This window comes from Prinia subflava, chromosome 1 (assembly GCF_021018805.1).
Source record: "Prinia subflava isolate CZ2003 ecotype Zambia chromosome 1, Cam_Psub_1.2, whole genome shotgun sequence".
NCBI classification, from domain to species: domain Eukaryota; kingdom Metazoa; phylum Chordata; class Aves; order Passeriformes; family Cisticolidae; genus Prinia; species Prinia subflava.
In genome coordinates, this window is record NC_086247.1 from 30,706,404 (window position 1) to 30,729,161 (window position 22,758).

General features: G+C 36.4%; 1 long non-coding RNA gene across 1 annotated transcript in view; it reads left to right on the forward strand.

Annotated features, from left to right (window-relative positions):
• The window catches only part of LOC134547994 (uncharacterized), a 29,516-nt gene extending 8,973 nt beyond the window's left edge, over positions 1-20,543 (forward strand). The window contains exons 2-3 of the long non-coding RNA XR_010079674.1: positions 6,236-6,298; positions 19,162-20,543. This is a non-coding gene — a long non-coding RNA (uncharacterized LOC134547994). The remainder of the gene's footprint in view (positions 1-6,235; positions 6,299-19,161) is intronic.
• The last annotated feature ends 2,215 nt before the right edge of the window (positions 20,544-22,758 follow it).

Sequence of the window (22,758 nt, forward strand, 5' to 3'; positions counted from 1 at the left end):
CCTCCCTCCCCTCCCGGCAACCACCCCAGTGTTTATAAACAAAAACAGTCAGGACTAGCCCCAAACAATAGCAATTCACCAACTTCACAGGCACTTCACCAGCTCTTATGCAAATAAAGGAAAACGACCGCTTACCACCGCTCCCCCCCATCCCCTCCAGAAAGCCCAAGAGCATATTTCCAGCAGTGATATATCCAAGGGAAAAATTTTACATTCTATCCTGGAAAAGGACAAAAAGGGACTTCAGAAATAAAACGGTTCTGTTAGAAAGACAGACAAAAAGGAGAAAAAGGCAACAAAACTACCGATCTTACTGCAGAAATAGGAAAGTTATGAAATATTTATACCTAAATCCAGCAATCCACACTGCCAATAAAACAAGAATCTTTGTTGTGTAGACAATATGCTAAACTACCTCTGCGACAATCAGCGATTATAAAGCAACCAGAAAAAGTTATTTTCGCCCAAGGAGCCAAGTTTTCAAAGAAAACGTGTGGATTTTACAGCTAAATAAAAGCCACCACCTCTGTGTTATCCGTAAAAACTACACATAAATTAAAAGCACCGTTAAAAGAAGAAAAAACAACAAAAAACCAACCAACCTTCCAGCAAGCAAGCAGCACATCTGATCTGACTTACAAAAAAAAAAAAAAAAGAGTATAATTAAAACCATCTTTAATTACAAAAAGCAGCAAGCGAAAACTAAATGAATCAATGATTTCTTCCCAAAACGTTGTCCGCCAAGGTATAGAAATGACAGTTCTATAGTCCTGCATTAAAGCATAACTGAAACGCCACAATTCAGGAATTGATTATGCTATAAGGAAAAAAAAACAGTAAAAGGAAAAAAAGAAAAGGTCCTAATGATTTTCAAACTTTTGTTTAAAAAATGATGAAGATCAGAAAAGGTTGGAGTAAAAGTTAAAGGAAATATACCTCAAGAGAAAAAAGACCATCTTCTTTTCTTCTTTGTCTATCAGTCTCCAGTTAAAGCATATGGAAAATGTTTTCAAAATGCCTAGATTTGGCACATTGTCATTGCAAAGAGAGGAGCGCAGTGATGCTGTTATAGAAAATGGGAAATAAATTCAGGATTGGGTGCTGCCTCCTTCAATGCGGATTTATCTAAGTTTAATTTAATATTCCGCAATCACTGTATGATCGCATATAATTCACCAAGATTTTTAAGGGCTTTGCCTAAATATGTTGACCACAGGCACAAAGTAATTTCATCAGATTATTTCCTTTATTTGTGTTTATTTTTCTCACTAGAAACACTTTAAATTGCAATTGTAAATAGTAGAAATGACGGAATATTAAATTTGGGGTGAACAAACGCTCAGAGAAAGCATTAGCTTTATTAAAATCATTCAGAACGTAAAATCAAAAAGCACAAAATGGTTGTTTGTAAAACACTAAACCTTTAATCGATTTATTGGCATTCCAATCGATTAGATAAACGGAAATCTATAGTAAACATAAAAGCATTTAAAATATTTTTCTCTCATTTATAAGCAAAACTTTTCTTTTCAGTAGAAAAAAATTTATTATCAAACGACTAACAGGAAATTCTTCAGATATCAAATTACGATAATAAAATTATTTCCACATGGAAAGGGATAATGACAATGATGATAGTAATTATAATAATGAATAATTCAACAGCCCTTTGACATATATGGAAGAGCCTAGTTCAAAAACAGCGTTTGAAGGGGGCTACTTTTAGGGGATTTTTAAAATAAAATTGAAATTTGAGGCTGAAATGCTTAGATTAAGTGACAGTTTAGGTGCATGTGATAAAATTGCGTTAATTTTTTTCCTGCAGTTTTTAAGGCAGAACTGTTCGCTTTGACATCACCCCTTAAATTAAGTTACCTCTTAATAGCGGTAAATAAGTATGTAAATGTATAAGCTACCCTTGAATTTAAGGGGGGGGGGGGGGTGGGGAGGGGGGGCGGAAATTTTGTCTCCACGCCAAGGCGATGGGAATGGGGACCTTTTACCTTATAATTTAAACAATTTGCCTAGCTGGCAGCGTACCTTCCAGATTACAGAAAAATTGGGCAAGCAATAATGTATTTGACCACTTAAGTGAAAGAACACAATTTATTTAGGGGTAGAGGGTGGGGAACTGCAAGCCGGAGAAATGCAGCAATCAGCTTGTGGCATTCTGGCTGCGCGAAGAGGAAGTGTTGCTGTAACGGGTATTATGTTTATTTGATAAAGAAAATCAATGAAAGTGGCTGTAAAGTAGTTAGTGAGGCGTGTGTTTGGGACTCGGGTTGAATAGTGACTCCAGCGGTCTGGTCGATGAGCTCTAAGAGCTCTGGAAATCTAACCTAACCCTCCGAGTGAGCTCTCTCTCACTCACTGCTGCACCTTCCCCAGGCTGGGAGACTTCAGCCCTTGTCTCCTCCCTCCGTCTCTTTCCCTCTCTCCCCACATCCCTCCCTCTGTCCCTCCTTCCCTCTCTCCTAGTTTTCCGCTCCTGCTTTCCTTCTTCTCATCCGCTCCAACTGTTCCCTCTCCCAGGTATATTTGCTCCCCTCAATCTCTTTCCCACTCTCTCGCTCACTTTTATCCTCTCGCCCCATCTCTGCCGTAGCTGTTTCTTCCCGGTCCAGCTGATTCTCTAAGTTTCCCTGTACTTTTGAAACCTCTCTCCTTTAATTCCCGTCCTCTCCTCTCGGGTATCAGTATTCCTAAGTTTTCTTCCAGCCTTTTTCCTATCTGTCTTCACCAGCCAAATTTATCTCTTGTTTTGGATTGGTTCCTCCGGACATGTGCTATATTAGTAATTATCCCTACTCATTTCCCTTTCACACACCCATGCTGAAGGGATGAGCACACTACGCTCTTACTGCAGCTGAAATATTTTAGACATTGGCTAATCTTCAGTGCTGCTTTACTTCAGACCTTCTGCAGCTACTTCCCCCTTTCCCCCCCGCTATTCTTCCTTCTAATTTACAACAGAAATGTTTCTCCTCCTCCTTTTCATTTCCTACTTTACAATTTCCTTTGGGGTTTCTAAATAGTAGTATGTCCTTTGCATTTCCCTACCCCCATCTCCTTCACTGTTTCACTTCAGCTATTTTGTTTACCTGTTTGCTTAGAGGAATATTTCTTTCCTTAACAAGTTTATCTCCCTGTGTTTTCAGTCGCATTAAAAAAGAAAAAAAAAGAAAAAAAGAAGAAAAAAAGAAAAAAAGAAAAAAAGGGGGAAAAAAGAGAAAGAGGGACAGAGAGAGAGAGGGGGAAAAAAAAAAAGTTGAGCTCTTTTCAGTGAACTAACTTGGTTTCAAACTTCTGGTTTGGATTATGTGTCATTATCTATTTTCCCTTATCGCATCCCCCGGTGCCCTCCCCACCCCTCCGTCGCTAATAACATCTTTAGTGTGGTCAGTGTTAAATATGGCAGATCTCGGAAAAATGCCTCCTCTCGAGCTCTCTGCTGGAATTCATTACCCGCCCCGCTCTTCCCACCGCGCCGTGTCCGCGGGGCCCGGCGCGGGCGGTGCGCGGAGCCCCGGGCGCGGAGCGGGCTCGTCCCGCCGCCGCCGGGCAGCGCCCCCGAGCCGCGCCGGCCGCGGCCGCGCCGGGCCCCGCGGGACCGGCCACGGGCGCTGCGCTCCGCCGGGGCCGCGCCCGCCGCGGGGGCAGCGACGCCTGCGGCGGGGGCGGCCCGGGCGGGCGGCCCGGGGGCGGGGCGGGGCGCGGCCCCTCGGCCGGGCCGGCAGGTGCCGGGGCCCCGCTCCGCGCCCCGCGCCGGACGGCGCCGGGTGCCGCTCGCCCGTGCGCCCCGCTGGCCGCGGCAGCATCCCCTCCGCGGGAGGTGCCCGGCTTTCCCAGCCGCTCTACCTGCCCTTGTTTGTCTGGGGCAAGAGGTGGGGTTTGGAGTCTGGCTGTTCTTGCTATTTTCTTTTTCTTCTTTTTGTCCCCCTCCCCCCCTTTTTTTTTTTTTTTTTTTTTTTTTTTTTTTTTTTTTTTTTTTTTTCCTCCCTCTTTTTTCCCTTTTTCCCTTGCTGTGTCCTGATTGTCTGGAGTGGGATCTAGATGAGGGATCCCCCCTGGCGAAGTCACTCATGTGCTGCTGGCTGTGACACATGCTACGTGTGTCGCCTTTGTATGGTCCTGGTTGGGCCACATGCACTTAGCCTGCAGTTTAAGGATTTGCTCTTGTGTGCGTAGTGAGTGCTGGAATAAAACAGGATTTCAAAGGGTGCCACTAGAGTTGACATTTCAGGCCTGCTCTGGGTTTTATATAAACCTTAACCAGAGGAAACGATTGTTCCAGGTTAAATGGCCCTAAACTTTCCTTTGTTTCATTAATTGGGATCTTCTGTTTAGTTCTTGTGACAATTCTTTCAAAGAAGCCGGAGGAATAAATCTAATTTATTAATTTCTTCCATACTGACTGAAACATTTTCGCTGTTTTACACATGGCTGGAGTTATGTTTGGACTTACTTCTTGTCTTTAGGTTACACACTTTGAGTGAACAGAAGGGGCTGGATCCTGCCAGCCCCTTCCCGAGTGAGTAAACATAGGTCTGTCCCATTGTTAGGAACTCTCACTACCATCAGGGCCTCTGTTTGGTGTGATGTCTGATAAAAGAGTTTTACCTATTCCAGGCCCCCATAAGGCTGCCCAAAACAAATGCAGTCACATAATTCTGATTTTCTAAAAGCATGCTATATGTTTTTTTAGCTAAGCCTCTAATAACTATAACTTTCATCTTTGCTTAAATGTGCTTGAGGGAGAAATGATAGCATTTACATTAAATGTCTTATAGTACTGAGAGAGGCACAAATGGAAATCGGTATTTTTTATAGTTTCGGAGAAAATACAATGCACAAACAAGGCAAACAATATAATCCAGAAGACTTATTAATTAAAACCCAATGTAGAAGTGTACATTTTACAAATATTTACCTGGGAACTTGGACTCTTAAATTCTGTCAATATCTCCATCACCTCTGAAATTATTCCTCACCTATATCCACAGTGACCCCAAATTGTCAGAGAGAAAGCCTGCCAGTTGTAAATCCACACGGGGCTACAAGAGTATTGCAATTTATTATAAAGCAGAAATGTTACTGAAGGCAAAATTGGTGCCTATTCCCAAGTCCACACCTGAAAGGAACACGTTTTCCAGAAATAAAGATGTTACAGAGGATGGTTTAATATTTTTTTTCATGAGATAGCATCATCATATTAGGTAGATTATATTTTTTCTGGATTCTCTTTAATGAACTGTGAATATTTTTTAAAAAAGATGTTTAAAAATAACAGGGACAACTTAAATTCAATACCACCTTGAAAAGATTAACATATTTACTTAGGCTGCAGACTTTGTGCATGACAGTACATTATAGAATAGTCAAGATAGAGAATACTTTTTCCTTCTTTCCCCAAAAGGATCTAGCTGGGTATAATATTCTTGCTTCCCTCTGAAATGATGTCAATGAGTGCAAAAAATATTCTTGATGTAATGTAAAAGAGGAAATGAAAGACTGTTATAAATGTAAATTTAAATGTATATTTTAATACTCTGGAAAAAAATACAGAATAGCTGCATTTTTCAGGGAGATCTTATATACCGTGTGGAAAGAGCTTATTTTAAAAAAATGTGTCTGTACATTCCTTCAGATAAATGTATCCACACTGTAGTAAGAGTCATAGGATTTTTGATCTATCTACTTATTTTTACGAGAAAATGTTTGTAATGTGAGATGTACGTAAATTCAAAGAGCATCTGAAATTTATTCACAAAGATAAAGTAAATTTATAAATTCAAAATGCTACTGATTATGAAGAAATGTTTGTAAAGCACATAATTCCTAAAAGAAACTTATGAATCTAAAAAGATGCTAACCTGCATACACAATCCTGTCCACAATGTGGACAACTTTCCCCTTTTAATTAATTTCTGGTGTCAGGAGGAATGAAAATGAACACAGGAAAAGTATTTCATTCCTTTTCTCCTTAAGCTCCTTTAAAATTATCTCTTCACAGAGACATCCTTAGAAATTACAAGTACTTTAGGAATCAGTTTTTCCATCAAATAATTGTTTTGAAAATGAAAATATGTGCCACTTTCCTTTGTTTTTTTCAGCAGATAGTTGTGAGTATTGTCATCAGTAAAAAGGAAATAAAAACTAAAACTAGGACATGTTGTAAGGCAACAAATAGATTCTTCTATATTTACACTAAAATATTTGTATTTTCTTTTAATAGGAAGCCCTCATAAATTATTAAATCGCACTTGATCAAGTTAACAATGGAGTTAACTACAAGCAGGTAAAATGCTGTTTTCTGTGTAAGATTCATACTTGAACCCCCCAGACACTTCATATCTCTCTTGTACATATTTTTCATCAACGTAACATTATTCAAACTTTTATTTTGAGACTATTATAGTAAGGAAAATATATTTGTCTGTGTGTTTGTATTCACCAACACACAGAATCTGATCTGTCCCTGTTTCATACAAAAATACTCGTGTACAGTTAGATATTTAGAAGCATATGAAGGTCTGCTCAGTGGTTGGTTTTGGCACAGTAATTAAGGTGTCAGGATTCAGATATGCTTTAATGCTGAATGTTCAAAATTTAGCATTAGACCTCCTGGTTCATCTACAACAGGATGGATACTGTGTTTATAGAGTTCATTTTTGACCTTACCTGAGTAAGTACTTTAAGTTAAAGTATGAGATGCACCTAGAGGGGTAATACATTGAGTTTAATAGGAAGACAGTTAATAACCTTTTTTCATCCTCATGCACTATCAATCATGGCTGTCACCAGTCTGCTGAATCAAAGCAAAAGTGTTCTTCACAGATGACTGATTAGAAACGCAAAATCACAAGATCCATCTTCATGGTCACTTTTATTATAGTCATTTTTAAACTGACAGCAACCTGCTCAGTTTCAGCAGACTGGGCATCACAAATAGTGTCACTCAGTGCAGCTAAGCATGAGAAGATGTTGGCTGGATTATACTTAAAAATAATTAGGCCCAAAGCCTTTTGTGGAAGCAAGAAAAAGGATTTTTGTGGTTCTAGCCCCATCTTTTCAACACCAGCAGTAGCCTACACTTTTATAGTAGGTTACAATTGGAAAATATTTTCATCCTTCCATTTCAAGTGAATAAATCAGTTTTGGTGGCCCTTGGATAGTTTTTGGAAACAATGCCTTTGTTGGTAATGTGACCAGGGGGTTTTGATAGAAACCCCCGTAAGCAGAGGCTTAACACTGCATACTGCTATTTGTGCAATTCTGGGATGAACTGTTGGTTTTCAGCCTTTTGAGGAATATTGCAAAAGCTAATTACCTTGTTAACTAGATTAGTTCCAATAACACTGTCTCCTGTTCAAATAAACCAGCGGCCAGTTCAGCGGCGTAAGGTTATTTATAAATTGAACTGGCTCCAGCAAATTTAAAATCTGAATGGTGCAGGTGAGAGGGAGAGAAAGGGAGAGAGGAAACACTGATACTGCAAGTTGTGCTCTGTTCTTGTGTGTTTCTAGAATGCAGTGAAATCCAATGTAAATAAAGGTATTAAGTAATTCTGCAAAATGAAAGCTGGCTTGTTTGGAGGTTTTTCCTTTGATTAGTTTTTGGTTTTTTTAGAAATATAAATTGCTATTGCCTCTAAAGGGTGCTTTCCTGTGGGAAAACTGTAAGATTGGTCCCTTAATGTAAATAAAATCTTTTCCCTCTACTTAATGCTGTTTAACATGAGTAAGAAAATAATAGATTCTGATTTGGAATTTTGATTCAAGGACTGATGGAGTGAGAAGACAGCCAAGACTAATTTTTAAATTAAGTGGAAGGTAAATAGGCCTCCCTCAAAACTCTTCAAAATCTTTACCTATTTTTAAAATTTAAATTCCACTTCATCTTGTGAACACAAAATAACATATTGCACCAGCTGAGCATCGTTTTAGAATCATCTTTAGAATTGCAGTGAAATGGTGCATCTGGCTTGCCACTTAACTTTAACCCCCGAAAGGTAGCCTTAGTAGTGAGCCTGATTTGTGTAGCTCTGATTCCTTTAGTACAGCTCACAGGACTCTAAGCTCTGTACATCTAACACTTTCCTTTAGGACACGTTTGCTGGCTCCAAGTGACTTCAGTGGGCTGCAGTGTCAGGCTTTTCTTGCAGTGCCCCTTCCCATCCTTCCCTCTCAAACTGGAGGGCAGGACTTTGGTCAAGCAGGGCTCTTCCAAAAGGAAATGCTCTCCATTTCCACCCTCAGACCCCTCTCTCTGTGCTAGCACTGGGCCATAAACACACACGCACACAGAGCCGTGCGCTCGGTGGTGATGGAACGCCTGCCCACGCCAGCAGGCAAACACACACACCAAGAACATGCTACACACGTGTTTTTAACACTGGCGCACAGTCACTGCTGCCTGGACAGTTGTGCTGAAACATGAATACCAAACTAGTCACATCAGGAGAATATTTAAAGTATCTTTAATAGTTTTGTAATACTTCCATGTACTAAATAAACACCTGTGAGACTGAAGAAGGAAGGCAGGAAGCAAAGTAGGCAGCTTTATGTCCAGTTGAGATTCACATGCTCTGTAAACAGTTTGATTCCCCTCTTTGTCCCAGTTAATGCTTGTCTTAAGGATATAATTAGCATTAATAATATGGTCCCATGTAGAAACTTCATGTTTTTTGAAGTGGTTTTAACATGCATCTCTATTTTCTGATGAAAAAATTGATACACTAATGCTGACTGACATCTGTCTAAAAATCAGAGGCTAAGTATGTCTGAATTTAAATTTCTGAGCATTAATCAAAACCTAATCAAGCAAAGAAACTAGCAATGTCTACTGATAAATAAAATACTAATATTTTAATAGTTATGCTTTTAGCGGGAAGACAATATTTTTTCCCCATTAGGTATTTTAAGTAGTGTATTCTAGATATAAATGGCTAAACAAAGTTGGCTGTAAATTATTCCTGTGCACTTTTCTGTGTAGTAAGAACATATTTTAAAGAAATCCTGAGAGCTTCAAGTATAACCCTCTGCATTAAAAAGAAAATAATGGGCTACAAATGCCTTCTAGTTTTAGGTACAAAAGTTGTTCTTTCTCCTAAATATTAAAAAAACACTTATCTACTTTCTAGGTTTGTTTTTTTTTACTCAGTTTAAGACAGTATGAAAAATGTGAGCCCTATACCTTAACTTAAGCACATAGTAAATCCATGCATCTTAAAAAAATGAGCATAAAAGGATGAGGAATGATAAGAAATGTTGTGGGGCTTTTTGCTGTCATGATGAGAGGAGGCACAGGTAATAATTATTAATATATTTTTATTACCTTAAGAAAACAGCTGCATCAAACTGACTTTGTAAACTTTCCAAATGCGTATGTTGTTTTATGTATGCTGCATCTTCCCCAGAATGTATTGTTCATTGTATGCTTATTTCCTGTCGGTACGCTTGCATATCCAGAATATTTATTGCATATTAGTACATAGCACAGAGTTAACTTTAAAAGGGTAGGATTTTTAGAAGTGAACTTTGAATTAACTATTTTTCCAACTACAATTCTATCAATCTTTATAGGACATGACTGAAGTAAGCACTAACGTACTGAGGAAATGTTGCAGTAGAACAATTACAACATGTTTAAGTACTGAGTGCATATAAAAATTTTGTAAAATTTTCCAAGATGTAATTTATATAGTAAATAGGCAAAGGAACTTGCATCTCTTTTAGTGATTACTAATGTAATTGGTGGGAAAAAAATACTTAATATGTAGGCATATGCACGGAAGACAGCAGCTGAAATACAGCATAACTTTTATCTTAAAAAAGTAGATCTACCCAATAGGCCGAACATTCCCTGGAAGGTTTCTCTTTCCAAGTACACTTATCATAAGCATATATAGACCCATAAAAAGTACCTGTCAAATCCTCCAACAGCAAAGCAGAGCACTGCAGACAAGAACACTAGGAATTCTCATATCACACCTGCCTTTTTGCTGCTTGAATATGCAGCTATTTCTGTCCTCACTGCTTTTTAATTTTTTTCCCTTTGGTTTTTGAAATGTTCCTTGTAGAAATTTAGAAGGAGGAAAAAGCTTTTCTATGAGCAAGAAATGTGTATATGTGAGAACGTGTGCATACAAAGATGTATCAGGAAGGCCAGACTGGTCATCTTTCAGCATCTGTCTCCTACCTGGGGCTCAGAACCTCAGCTTTCAAGGGAAAAAAGCAGGGAGCAGAGGTCATGCTAAGCATTTTGATTTATATATTCAGATTACTGATGTTTAGAATAAAGATATTGTCTGATATCAATATTCCCAGTTGCTCACTAGGCAGGTAGTTTTTACCTTCTCTCAAAAGGTGTTGGTATCGATACCTGTGTGTGTCAGTAAGTCCAGATGATTGCTCATCAGGACTTTAAAAGGATTCTGCATTTTTCTTCTGTGTTTTCTAAAATATTGACCACATATTATGAAGTGGAGATTTCTCTCTTGTTGTCTTTTCATTTACCTTTTTTTTTTTTTTTAACTCCCAGACCTTGTTTTATTTTCTGCTTCCTGCAAAACGTAATAGCCACAAATCCTTGCAGGTTGTCTTTGAATTTATTCTTTATAAGAACAACACTTTATAGGCAAGATGTGAGCATTTCTTTGCCAAATGTGCCAAACCCAAGTATTTTTCTTCCAACAAATAGGAACAATACCTATTTATTTCCTACTGCTGAAGGATGCACATAGAAACTTTAATATAAACATCATGGATATGCTGAATACAGTAGAACAACTGTGTCTAATACAGACTGAAAACAAAAGAGCTGTCTTATTTCTCAAGTAGTAGATTTAGAGATATGCACATATAGTTTATTTTTGTCTATCTTTTTTTAGATCTTAGTCTGTTAGGCTAAAAGGAAAAAAATATTTTTGTATAAATGTCCAACTAGGATTTTGGAACCCTGCTGTGGAATGAAAAAGGGGTAAAAATCCTCCAAATTTCTTTGAATAATTTAGGTGCTACAGTAGCGATTTTTTTTTTAAATATTTGATCTTTCTTTGTAGCTGTATTTAGGCCCTGTTTTCATTTTTGTAAAGCACAGGTTTTCCCTTTTTCTAAGCTGTTCTCCATAGTGCATCTTAGTTTAATTCATTCTTAGCTAAAGAAACACCCAGGTTCAATCTGGAGACCTCCTTCCAACATAATTTAGCTAGACCTTTTCTTAGTAAAGGTTTTCTGGTTTTCATTTTCACTTCATATTCTCAAATAAAAGATCCTTTGTTGTCTACCATTTGATTGGACTTAATGAAAAACACTCCATTTTAACTTAACAGTATTTCCCTTTGAATTTATTATATTTAAGAACACTGTCAAAAATCAAGCATTTAATCTCAGGTTTTTATACTTAAAATTATATTGCTATCATATGGTTCAATGAGGTGATGTAGAAAATATATTGAATAGATTTCAAAAAGAAAAGTGAAAAACTAGCCTCATTTTAATATGAAACTAAATACTATGGCTAATGTGCAGATTGGGTATGGTAGTTGAGTTTAAAGACTAACATGTGACAGGGTGCCAACAGCTGAATTGTGCAGTATTGACTAAATGAGGTTCACTGATTTGTATTGAGGCTAATATCTTCTTTAAACAATTCCGTGTAAATTGTGCGTATAAAGTCATTGGAAGCTATTTCTCAGGACAGCCTCGCTGGCTAGCTACCTGCTGGAGTGAGGAAGATAATCAATAGAAAGAAATAGAGCTGAGCATGAGACTAGGAAGCTTCAGAGCAGTTAGTGCTGATAAAAGTAGATGATGTCAATATTTGGGAATAACACAACTCTAGGATAACAGACAAAAGAGAAGTGCATATGTTGTAGAGTGTTCAAACAGGGGCAGAATTAATGCATAAGTGGCAGATGTTGCCCCGGGCTGCAAAAAGACATTATTTATTCCAGGTATTGTTAAATTCCTAGCGATACACCACTGCTCAATATAGTATATTAAAATTATATCTAGCAATGAGACAGCTGGAATACTTTTTACATGAGTCAAAATTCTCTGATATAAAGAAGCTGATGCACTCTGTTTACAGAGAGCATTTTCCACACGTCTCCTTGACCTCATAAGGACAAGCCTCTGTCAGAACAGGATCCTGCAAAAACAGTGCTCAGTGCTCTCTAATTAAATGAATATTTAGAACTAATATTTAAAAGAGTAACAAAACCAAAATGTAATGGCACATTTTACCAGAAATCAATTCTTTGCTTGTAAAGATGTTGATATCTTTGAGTCCACCCTCTTCCCCCTCCCTTTTTTTTTTTTTTTTTTTTTGTGTTTGAGGATTATTGAAACAATAAAATTCCCAATGCTCATTCAAATTTATAATATGGTGAATGTTTTTAGCCATGGTATCTTTATTGGTAGTGAAATATTGGTATATTTTTGCTAATTTAATAGTGGAAATCAGTTTTCCTCTTGCTGTCAGGAGATGAATTTTTGTTCCTCTATGCTGATCTCTCTGTTGATGTATTATGACATAGTCTGTCAACATGAACAGATACGTGAAAGGGAGATTGGGTGACTGAGACATGCAACCTGAATATGGCTCCTCTTCAATTTTTAGTGTATTATCATGTTTGGATAAAGGCACTAGAAATGTATGATTTTTTTTTCCTCTAAAAAAAGCTATTATTTTCATGTAATTTAAGCAAAAGAAAAGCAGGTGGACTATGACAGGGTCCTAAAAGAAGAATGAATGAGGTAACTCCAAAACGTATGCTTGCAAACTTAAAAAACTTTCACTTCTAAGTTACAGCCCTTTAAAACTAGCATTTGCAAAACACAAAAGTTTTTGTGTAAGAAGAACCAATACAGGCTTATCTGATTATTAAATATTGCTATCTTTTCTTTTAAAAAAATTAAATAATTTCACGAGCTTTACATGGTTTGTTGTCACAGATGTTTTTATTGTTTGGTGTTAGATATCTGGATTACATCAAGTAGGTGATTACTATGTCAGCTAAAAAGGTCAAGTTTCATACTTTTTATTTCAAACCATCATAAAGAAACCTTTCTATAATGACACCCTTGTCCATACTGTAGATCTCCCTCTACTCATTTGAAAAAAAGCTTCTATCTGATGCATTGTTTAACACTAGAGAATTTAATATTTTGATAGTTAATAAAGTGTCAATATTCCTGCTTAGGAGAAATACCTGTGTAAGGAAATAATTGATTTTTTTCAAAGCAAATTTCTTATTTAAAGACCAGATTTTATCACTAAAATATACAATTTATTGCAATAATTTTTTTTATTAGTAGAGTGAGGTGCCATAAAAACCTTCTTACACATTTTTTTTCAGGTTGCTATTCTTTAGTTGTCAGATGTGGCATCATTCCATCCTAAAATTACAAGAATTCATAAGGTTGCTGTCTAATACTTAACTCTAAAGAAAATCTTCATTTCAAATAAGCATGCATTTTGATTTGGGACATAGTCAAAAATCTTTAAAGATATATACATCAACTAATTTGTTAATCTTGAGCCACTTTTAGCATTTGTCACACATATAGACCAGGAAATTGGCTCCATCTCATTCTAGCTCTGTGTTGAATTAAAAACCTCTATTGCAAAGAAGAGCATGATGTGGGGAAAGAATAAATTTAGTTCTTTCTTTAGTAATGCACATATATTTCCATACATTTCACATCCTAAGGGAGCCTGTGAACGCATTTAATAAATACAAAACTGTAATTCCAGGAAAAGAGAATTTTTATATTATAAATTTCACATAGTACTTTGTTCTTAAAAGATCTGAAATTACAAATGTCATTATGTTTTTATTCTTTCACAAAATACAGGATATAGAAAAAAAAAAAGAAACACATTGAATTTTAGGGTCATCAGTATTTCTGAGGGTAATAGGTGACTTAGAACAAAAAATATATGTTCTACAACAGCACTTGTAAATTAGGAAAATTGTGTCCAGCCCAACTAGTTCTACCTTACATACACTGAAATCAAAATCATATATGTAAGCATTTATATCACATGATTGCCTATCTTCACCTTATATATTAAGGTCAGTGAAAAGAGTAGTTTATGGATAAAGGGCAATAATAAAGAGGTAGCCTTTAAACATGATTAGTTGGTGTCTATTAAAGAAGTGTTAAAATGAAATATATAGTGCAGGTGAAGAAAATTACTAACTCCTTCTAGGATGATGGACTTGCTATATGTGTATTGCACTATACCTTTAAAATATTTGTGAATTTGACTGCATTCTGAGGAGACAGAGCAATGTGGTAGATTTATGAGGGTCTGATGGAAACAGGGCTAGGAAAGATTATGGCACACTTGTTTAGAAAAACTGAGAACTGAAGGTTCCTGATTTACACTGACATATATCTAGATGAAACTGTAGTTTGCAAATTGCCTAGAGAAGTTATCTTTTATTAAGTGTTTGATGGGTACAGAAATGTACATATCTATTCTATAACAGTCTGGGAATACCAACGCAATATTTGCAAACACAATTTTAGTGTTCTTAGATTTTCTTAAACATTTTCATTTTTATGGTCACCTCACCCAACCCTGTGCTGAGCTCCTGTGCTTACCTAACAAGCCATATGGTTAGAGTTTTGGTGCATTATTTTGAATTCTTGACATAGCATTGTGTGGAAATGTCCCCTGTACTGCAGGACTAGGAGAGATCAAACCATAGCTTAGGCACTTTTTAGCTTTTTCAAGAGCTTACCTACATATTTGAGACTTTTTTGCATCTTAACAGTTAGAAAAAGGTGTTAAAATCCCCAATGTTCACAATTAATGCATTGCCAAAGGCTTTCAAGTTTGCCACTTCATTGTGTTGCCATTACATATGCTTAGTCTGAAATTAGGCAAGGAGTAACAGGCAGAGCACAGTTTTACCAAGCACTGTAAGAGTTCTTGCAAAGAAAGCCTGAAAGACTGATAAGTTTTCTACTCAGGTCAACTTTCCTTGTTTTATTCTGACTGATACAAGGTAGATGACTTGTATAGGAGGAGGTGGGGAGCAGGTTGGCTTTGCACTACAATTTTTGGTACATTCAATTCCTCTTTTTTGAGGATGCTACTTTTTAATCTTATTTTAAATTGTTATTATCATAGGGAAAATCTGTATGAGTCACTAGAATCCTACTTTTGTAATTTGTATTTTATTAATGCAATTAAAATTGGTGTTTACTGATGCTTTAGCAACAAAATTATGTATTTAATATCAATTTGACAATGGATGATGCTATGCATTCTAGTTCTGTCAGCATTTTTTCAAGCCAGGTGAATGCATTATACAAATATTAGGCAATATTTTACATAACAATCTACCCATTAAATGGGAAGTTTTGTCAAGCTTGTATGTGCAACATGACCAAGATCACTAAGGGATTTGAATACATGCTAGCAAAATTGGTCACCAATTATATATATAAAATTTTTTTCCACACCATGTGGAAACAGGATTAAAATATTTTAAAGATTTCACAGGCTTCTAATAATGACATAGTAAGCACTAGTAAGCACTATCTATTAGTGTAAACTTTTGATCAGCAACAGAGAAAATAAAGTTTATGACCAGACAACTATTTTTACTTTCATTATGAATATATGTTCAGTGCATTGATAGCTTTAACAAATTTTTTTCTCTGTCGTAGCATTATATGAAGAGCTGTACATTTGTGATAAGCACCATTCACTGACCCATTTTCATCAGTAACTTGTACAGTTTTCTTAAATCATTAACTTATCAGATCTGGGCAGGGATGTCTGGATCTTTCTGGATGTTTGGATAGTGCCTAGCATACCATAATGTGTACTGGAATATAAGGAAATAATTGGCACTTGTTAGTTATAAGCAGCACTTGTTAGCATAGGCTTTCTAGCATGCCAACAAGCAATTAACCTCAGCATCAGTCAATCACCTTTTCCTAGTTAACTCACATTACACTTTGAGGACAGCTGCCATCTTCTTGTGGAAAAATACATGTAACTGTGCCCCTGACTGTCATGCGAGTTTGAGACCAGTGTAACTTTATTCTATCCAAAAGAGTTAGAGCTTTCTAAATAGTAGGGTAATCAAGAAAATTATTTTTCTTCCATGACTGTAAATTAGGAGTAAGTGCACCTAATTCATTGGTGCTGCGTCTGTTTAAAACTGTGGCACCGAAGTTGGAATCAATCTTTCCTTTCTGTGCCTAAGAGGTGAAAGTGTAGTACTGTACATAAGTCAATCAAGGCAATGATGTTGCTTAGCAATGTAAATGCAAAAGAGTAGATTGCTGATGCCAAGAAATTTGCACCCACATATTGCACCTGTCAGTAAATGGGAGTTTGCATTGCAACTGCACTGCAGTGTGGAATTAATGCCCTAATTAGAGACTTCTTCATCTCTGTTAGGTATGCCTGACAAGACAATATGGAAAGGTTTTTTTATCAGCTCATCATTGCTATGGTGGCAGGTTCTATTTTTTTTTTTTTTGTACTGTTTTGTTCTTTTTTACTCTTTTTTTTTGGATGGTTGTTTTTTTATAAGACATAGCAAACACTATAAATCAGTTTTTGATAGGATTAGATGACCAGAAGAGAGTTTCTCTGTGTTATTTGTGTAGAAGAGAGAGGTTGACAGTGGGTTAATAAAACTGTTTTTTCCCATTTCCCTACATGTAAGCATGATTTTCTTGGAAGAAAGGTATGGAAGAACTGAACTGTGATTTAAAGCACATCATTTTATTTCAATAGCAGGAAGCAACTTCCATAAATGACAACTTTTTTTCTTTTGATAACTCCAGTAAAATACAGAGATGACACCTGTATGAAGCATTATTTTTAGAAAGAGGGACTGGGACACTTCTTCTCCCTTGACTATCAAAATGACATATAAATATCATTTCTTTTACTTTTTCTGTGAGTTTTGTGACTTGTGCCTTGGTGTGTGACTGCGATGTGCTTTTTTTGTTGACAGATGTGAATAAGGTATAGAGAGTACTAAATAAAAGCTTGCCTGGTCCAAATAGGCAGCAATATGCAGCACAACTTAAAGAAAAAAAAAAAAATCCAAACCAAACCTAACACCCCAACACCCCAATCACAAAAGCTTCCTGTAAAGAAATCAAACCAAACCAACCAATCATAAACAAACAAACAAACAAACAACCCCCCCCCCCCCAAACATTCACTGTAGACTTATTTCTTCTTGTACATTAGGGAATAAACTGAAAAATATGGAGTATTCTTCCAGTCAGTGATGAAAACAAAAGAAGGAGAGTTGAGGCCTGTAAGGTATTTTAACACTGTTCTTAGCAGTTTTACATATTCAATTCTGAATAGATCTTTCAATTATGAATTGCTGTCTATCCAGCTCAGGTAAGAAAACCATAGAATAGGAGTTTTCTTTTTGTTTTACAGAAGTTTAGTTATTATTGCTTAACATTTTCTGTGTTTTGCTGACAGAAATTCTTTGGGGAATGTTTAAAGAATGGACTTTTTAGTGTATTTCTTTGGGGTATTCTTTTCAAATAGTCACTGTTGAAATCATCCTGAGGCATATTTGGATCTTAAGTCACTTCACACTGTATTAACTCACTGTGTAAAGTTTCTACCAGTAGCTGGGAATTACCTTAGTGATATTAGCTTTCCAAATATAAATTCATTTATTGGTGGAATGGTCCTATGATAGTAAAATATAACTAGGTTTCACTTGGTTCCTGATAATATGTTTTTTTCTAACTGTATCTTTGGTATCTATAACTGCAATTTTCATCTTGCCCTAATCACTTCTGACCACTTTTCTCGGGACCAAAATTTACATTCCCAGAGCAATCGCTACCTTCTTTGACAAGTTACCTCTTTAAATTAGTTGGGTGTACCCTGGCTGAGCTGAGTGAGGGAGTGTCCCCACGAGCAGCTTCAGTGGCAGCTCTGAAGGAGCAGTAACCTCCACCTGGGCTGTGACATTAAGCTAGAGCAGACTGAAACTGCTTTCTTTAGTAGATGGCACTGTTATAAATAAAGATATAAATATACATAGATATATGTAAAGATATAAATAAATAAATATTAAAAAAAAATGAAGCCTGGAAAGTTATTATTTTTCCAAACTGTGAGAGGATCTCTGAAATAATAAAGATAACATAAAACAAAAACCTGGAGAAATTGTCTAATTTTCTTAAAAAAGTAAGAGGAAGCACTGTTATGGTTAGAAAACACAGTCAGGCTATACTTAAACAAAATATAAACTCATGCCAAGGCAGGGACACAAGATACTGCAGAATCATGAAACAACTATTTCTTTTTTAAATGTTGCGTAAACCTCATGGTGCAACTGTGGTAGAATAGGAAGCTCTAGGAAGGGTTTTTTTGTGTGTAACTGTTATATGCCTCAAGACAGAAAAATGTTTTTGTCTATATTTCTGTTTAAACTATTAAGCACACTACTGGAAAAGTTCTTAAAAGGAAACTGGATTATTTGGATTAAAACATTTTTTAGTAGCCTGATAATTATGTAAGGATGTTAAGAAATGTGAGGGGAGGTAGAACCACGTGAAGCAGAAGGAAGTGTACTCACTGGTAAAAATGAGGTGAGAAAATGCTATATTTTGGCATAAAACGTTGCCTGGTATTACTTTTGCTGAAATCAGCATTATGACGCAGACCTATGATGATCATTAGTTGTGTAAACTCATAATGCAAACTTGTAGTGTGTTGCAAGCCTGGTAAATTAGTTGACTTTGTTTTTGCCAACTAACTGGTGATTTTAGTTATATCTAAAATGATAGATACAGGGAGAATAGGACAAGTCTCTCTTTGTTTTGCCTCAGTAACTGTTCTACTATCTTTTTGACTAGTGAGTGTACAGAATTGGTTTTGCCATTTAACTTGTATCTTCAGTACATTCATCTAGCGCAACATAGTTTTGCCTTTTGGTTATTAAGACCAGCCATAAAAATCCATTTTAAATGGTGACTTAAGAAATGTATCCTTGTCAATAAACATGAATTTGTTGCCTTAGTCATCTTTGATGATTAAAATATATGGTTGCAAAACATAAAATGGTATTAATTATTCAGTCTAAGTGCTCTATTCTGATACTGTTTTTGTACTTACACGCACATTTTCTTTTCCTAGGTATCTTTTTAGTGCTGAAATGGACACACTAATTGTGAACCATGTGGTAAGGAGCTCCTTCTGAAATATGCAGCAGATTTACCGGCATTTAGCAGGCTGTGTGCTTTAAAGCTTCTCTTGCCTGTAATCATGTGAACGAACCTTGCACGTCCCACAGCCAGCTCGGGATCCAGCACAGCACGTAACAGCAGCACTGAAACAGCCCCCACCACCAGGCAAGGGACAGAAAGGAGATGGTGACCTGCAAGGGGATGAGAGACCTCCCTTACCAGGATTTGCTCACGGTTTTGCTTCTGGCAACTAACATTTCCATTTTTCTCAAAGCTTCTACATCTGTGTCATCAGACAAGGCCCCATGAGTGGTGGCAGAGCAAACTGTAGCCTTCATTTTCAAGTTCGAAGAGAAAGAATTATTTACATGTCTAAATCCCAGCACTGGCTCTTCAGAGGTCACTCTTTGTTGCCCACTGCTATGAACCATTAAAGCTTCCAAAAGCTCTAAAAGAAACAGGACAGGCTGGGGCAGAAAAGTCTTATTGTTTTAAATTTGTTTAAATTCTATTTTGTTGTATTATATGATTTTTGTCCTACCAGAGGAACACAGAAGATGGGATGTTTCTGTCATTGCTTGCATGAATGACTACTTAAATTGACTGTCAGAGCTTGCAGGACAAATCTTTGACCCTTCTCAAGACTGTTTTAAACTGAAGGAGATTATGTTTTAGTTGATCAGGACTGTAGACTGTTTTTAAAGGAAAATTACTGATTCATGCAACGAATTTTACTGTTTTATCACCCTTCCAACTCAGTATTTATATATCTTTTTGGTTACAAATTTAGATAAATTTTTAACTATGTGTTTTAATGTTGTCCTATCTTTTTTTTTCCCTTTCCTGTTTTAGACATGTTTTCCTGAATCAAACCCTTGAATTTAGTGACAATTAGTACAATTTTCAGACATATCAGTAAGAGTTTCTGTCCTAAATGTGGGAATGTAGGTGTTAAGAGGAAGCACAGGGAATGGCTTTCTTTTCTATTCACAAAGGAAGCACTAAGACATCAAGGTTATTCAACAGAAATTAATAAATGCAGCCTGGAAAGTTATTATTTTTCCAAACTGTGAGAAGATCTCTGAAATAATAAAGATAACATAAAATACAACCTGGAGAATTTGTCGAATTTTCTTTAAAAAAAAAAGTGGAAACAACAACAAAAAAAAGGCATTTCACAGTGAAAAAAAATTTTAGGCAGGGGAAAAAAGGATTTGTTTGACAGAGTGTTGGGGTAGCTTGAAAGAATGATACAGGGCCTTTTCTTTGCTGCTGCTTCAGAATTGTGTTGGGCATTTAATCTTAGTTTCCCTGCCTGCAAATAGAAGATGATAATGCCCTTTTTTGCAGTGTTGTGCAGTCTCTAGAAGTTTCACAATGAAAGAGAAAAATGTTTCATAGGGTATTTAAAACTGCCTGTCGGACCTCATGATTTTAAAATAAAAATTTGGACTACACACCTTGGAGGAGATGGATTTCTATGGCAGTGTGGGCAACGTTTAAGTGGGGAAGTGGGATAATTTTTGGGTTTGCTGCCTTTTTTGGTATCCTCTTTGGAACACGCAGGTTTCTGGAGACTGACAGAAATGAGGGTTGCTGTGAATAAAAAGCCTTCTTTAGGAGATATCATCATCAGAATTCTGTCATCCTCACAAAAACTTGAAATTAGTATGGCCTGTATCTTGTATTTCAGCTACTAAACTTTCAACAACATTTTTTCTGGCTAACATCTTAAATACCATGGCTTTCCCAATAGATAAGCAGGCTGATTTCATTACTAATTCTTGACAGAACAAGATTAAAAAAAAACAAAAACTTGTGTTGTGTATCTCCTGTAGAGAATTTTGGTACAGAAACAGACCTATTGCTATATGGCTATACATTTTTATGATACAGAAAAGGAAATTAGTGGAATCTGTAGAAAATCTATATAAGTATAAAATACAACAAGCAAATGGCCTCTGCACAGTTTATTCTGGCAGTACTAATCATGTATATTCTGACAACGGGCAAGGAGTGTGCTTGGGGGGGGTGTCTCCTGACCTGCCCCAAATAACCAGCCTTTAGCTCTGCTCTAGTGTGGCTGGTTGTCACCACAGAGCTATGCAATGGGCCTGTAAAGAAGAGTTGTCCTCTGGCATATCCTATACCTTGACTCCGATTGTAGCTCTGTGCTCCTGCATTTATTGAAATGTGTTCCAGCCTGGAACAAAGGCCCAAGTTTTTAAGGCTAGAGACTTAAAAAGCCCTAAAATAATTTGACTCCTGTCTGAAACTTTCAGCACTTAGGGTAGGAAAGGCAATTAACACATCAGATATAGAATTAAGATGTTTTATCATAATATCGAAAATAAGAATGCAACATTTTTCTTTTTTAGGTTGTCAGTGAAGGGACAGTAGTGTCTGTTACCTCCAGTTTTGCCAATGGTGGGTGCCAGCTCCCAGCTGAAGCACAGGTGAATGAAATACTTCTCATTTATCACTGACTTGCTCACAAGATGCCACCAAATATATCGGGTTCTACTCTAACAGAAGGAACCATAATCACTGCATGATAAAAAGAGATATGTTATAACTGCTAGTGAATTAAGACTGAAAAAGAGATTAACCTTCAATAATAATTTGTTATCTGTCTTTAATTAAACCCAGAGTGATTTAAATAAATAGGAATATCTTTAGGACTTATGTTTTAACTGTGAAAATGACTAATTTGTGTATGTTGTTATTTCAAGTTTAACTGCATTACATAAGTTCGAGCAGCAGAATTGCATTCCATCTGGTGATTATTTACTTTCATTAATCATACAGTCAGAAAACATAGAATTCAAAAAAAAATTACTGAAAATATGATTGAACATAATAGAGAAATTTAGTTGACTAAATGTGTCCATATGGAACCTGGAAATTTTAACACATTTCAGAAAATGAATAGAGAAAACAGTCAGGGAGCTACAAATGCTGTGATTTCCTCAAAAAGCCTGTTTTTCTTCCTGTTTCAAGTGGTTTGTATATCAAGAGTAGATGTATATAAACTGCTTTTGAAGATATTTTCACTTTTTTTTTAAATTCATATATTATGTGTGCTACTGAGATTAAAGCTATTTACTTTCACTGCACTATGAATCTCTAACCCAATTTAAATACACAAAGAGACCTAGTATGTTAATTTAAGGATCAAAAATGTTTCCAATGGGTTATATTAGGTCTGCAGTAAAACATTTTTGGACTTAAGGAGATGCATGACTCACCTGAGGATGAGGTATGTTAAATCATTTACAGGTTGGGCACTTTCCTGTGTGCTATCATTCTGATACCCTTCAAAACCACTGAGTTGACTTGCAGACCATTACCCTCTAGCAGAAAATTACTCAGAAGCCTCATCAGATCAACAGCAAGCCTACAAGTGCTTCTCTACAGTGGGACGTGGCCACCCTGTCTCCTGTCTTAGACATGAAAGCCATATAATAAATAATAATAAAAATAACAAAACCAATAATAATCCTAAATATCTAATATCTAATAAATAAAAAGTCTTAATGATTCAGTA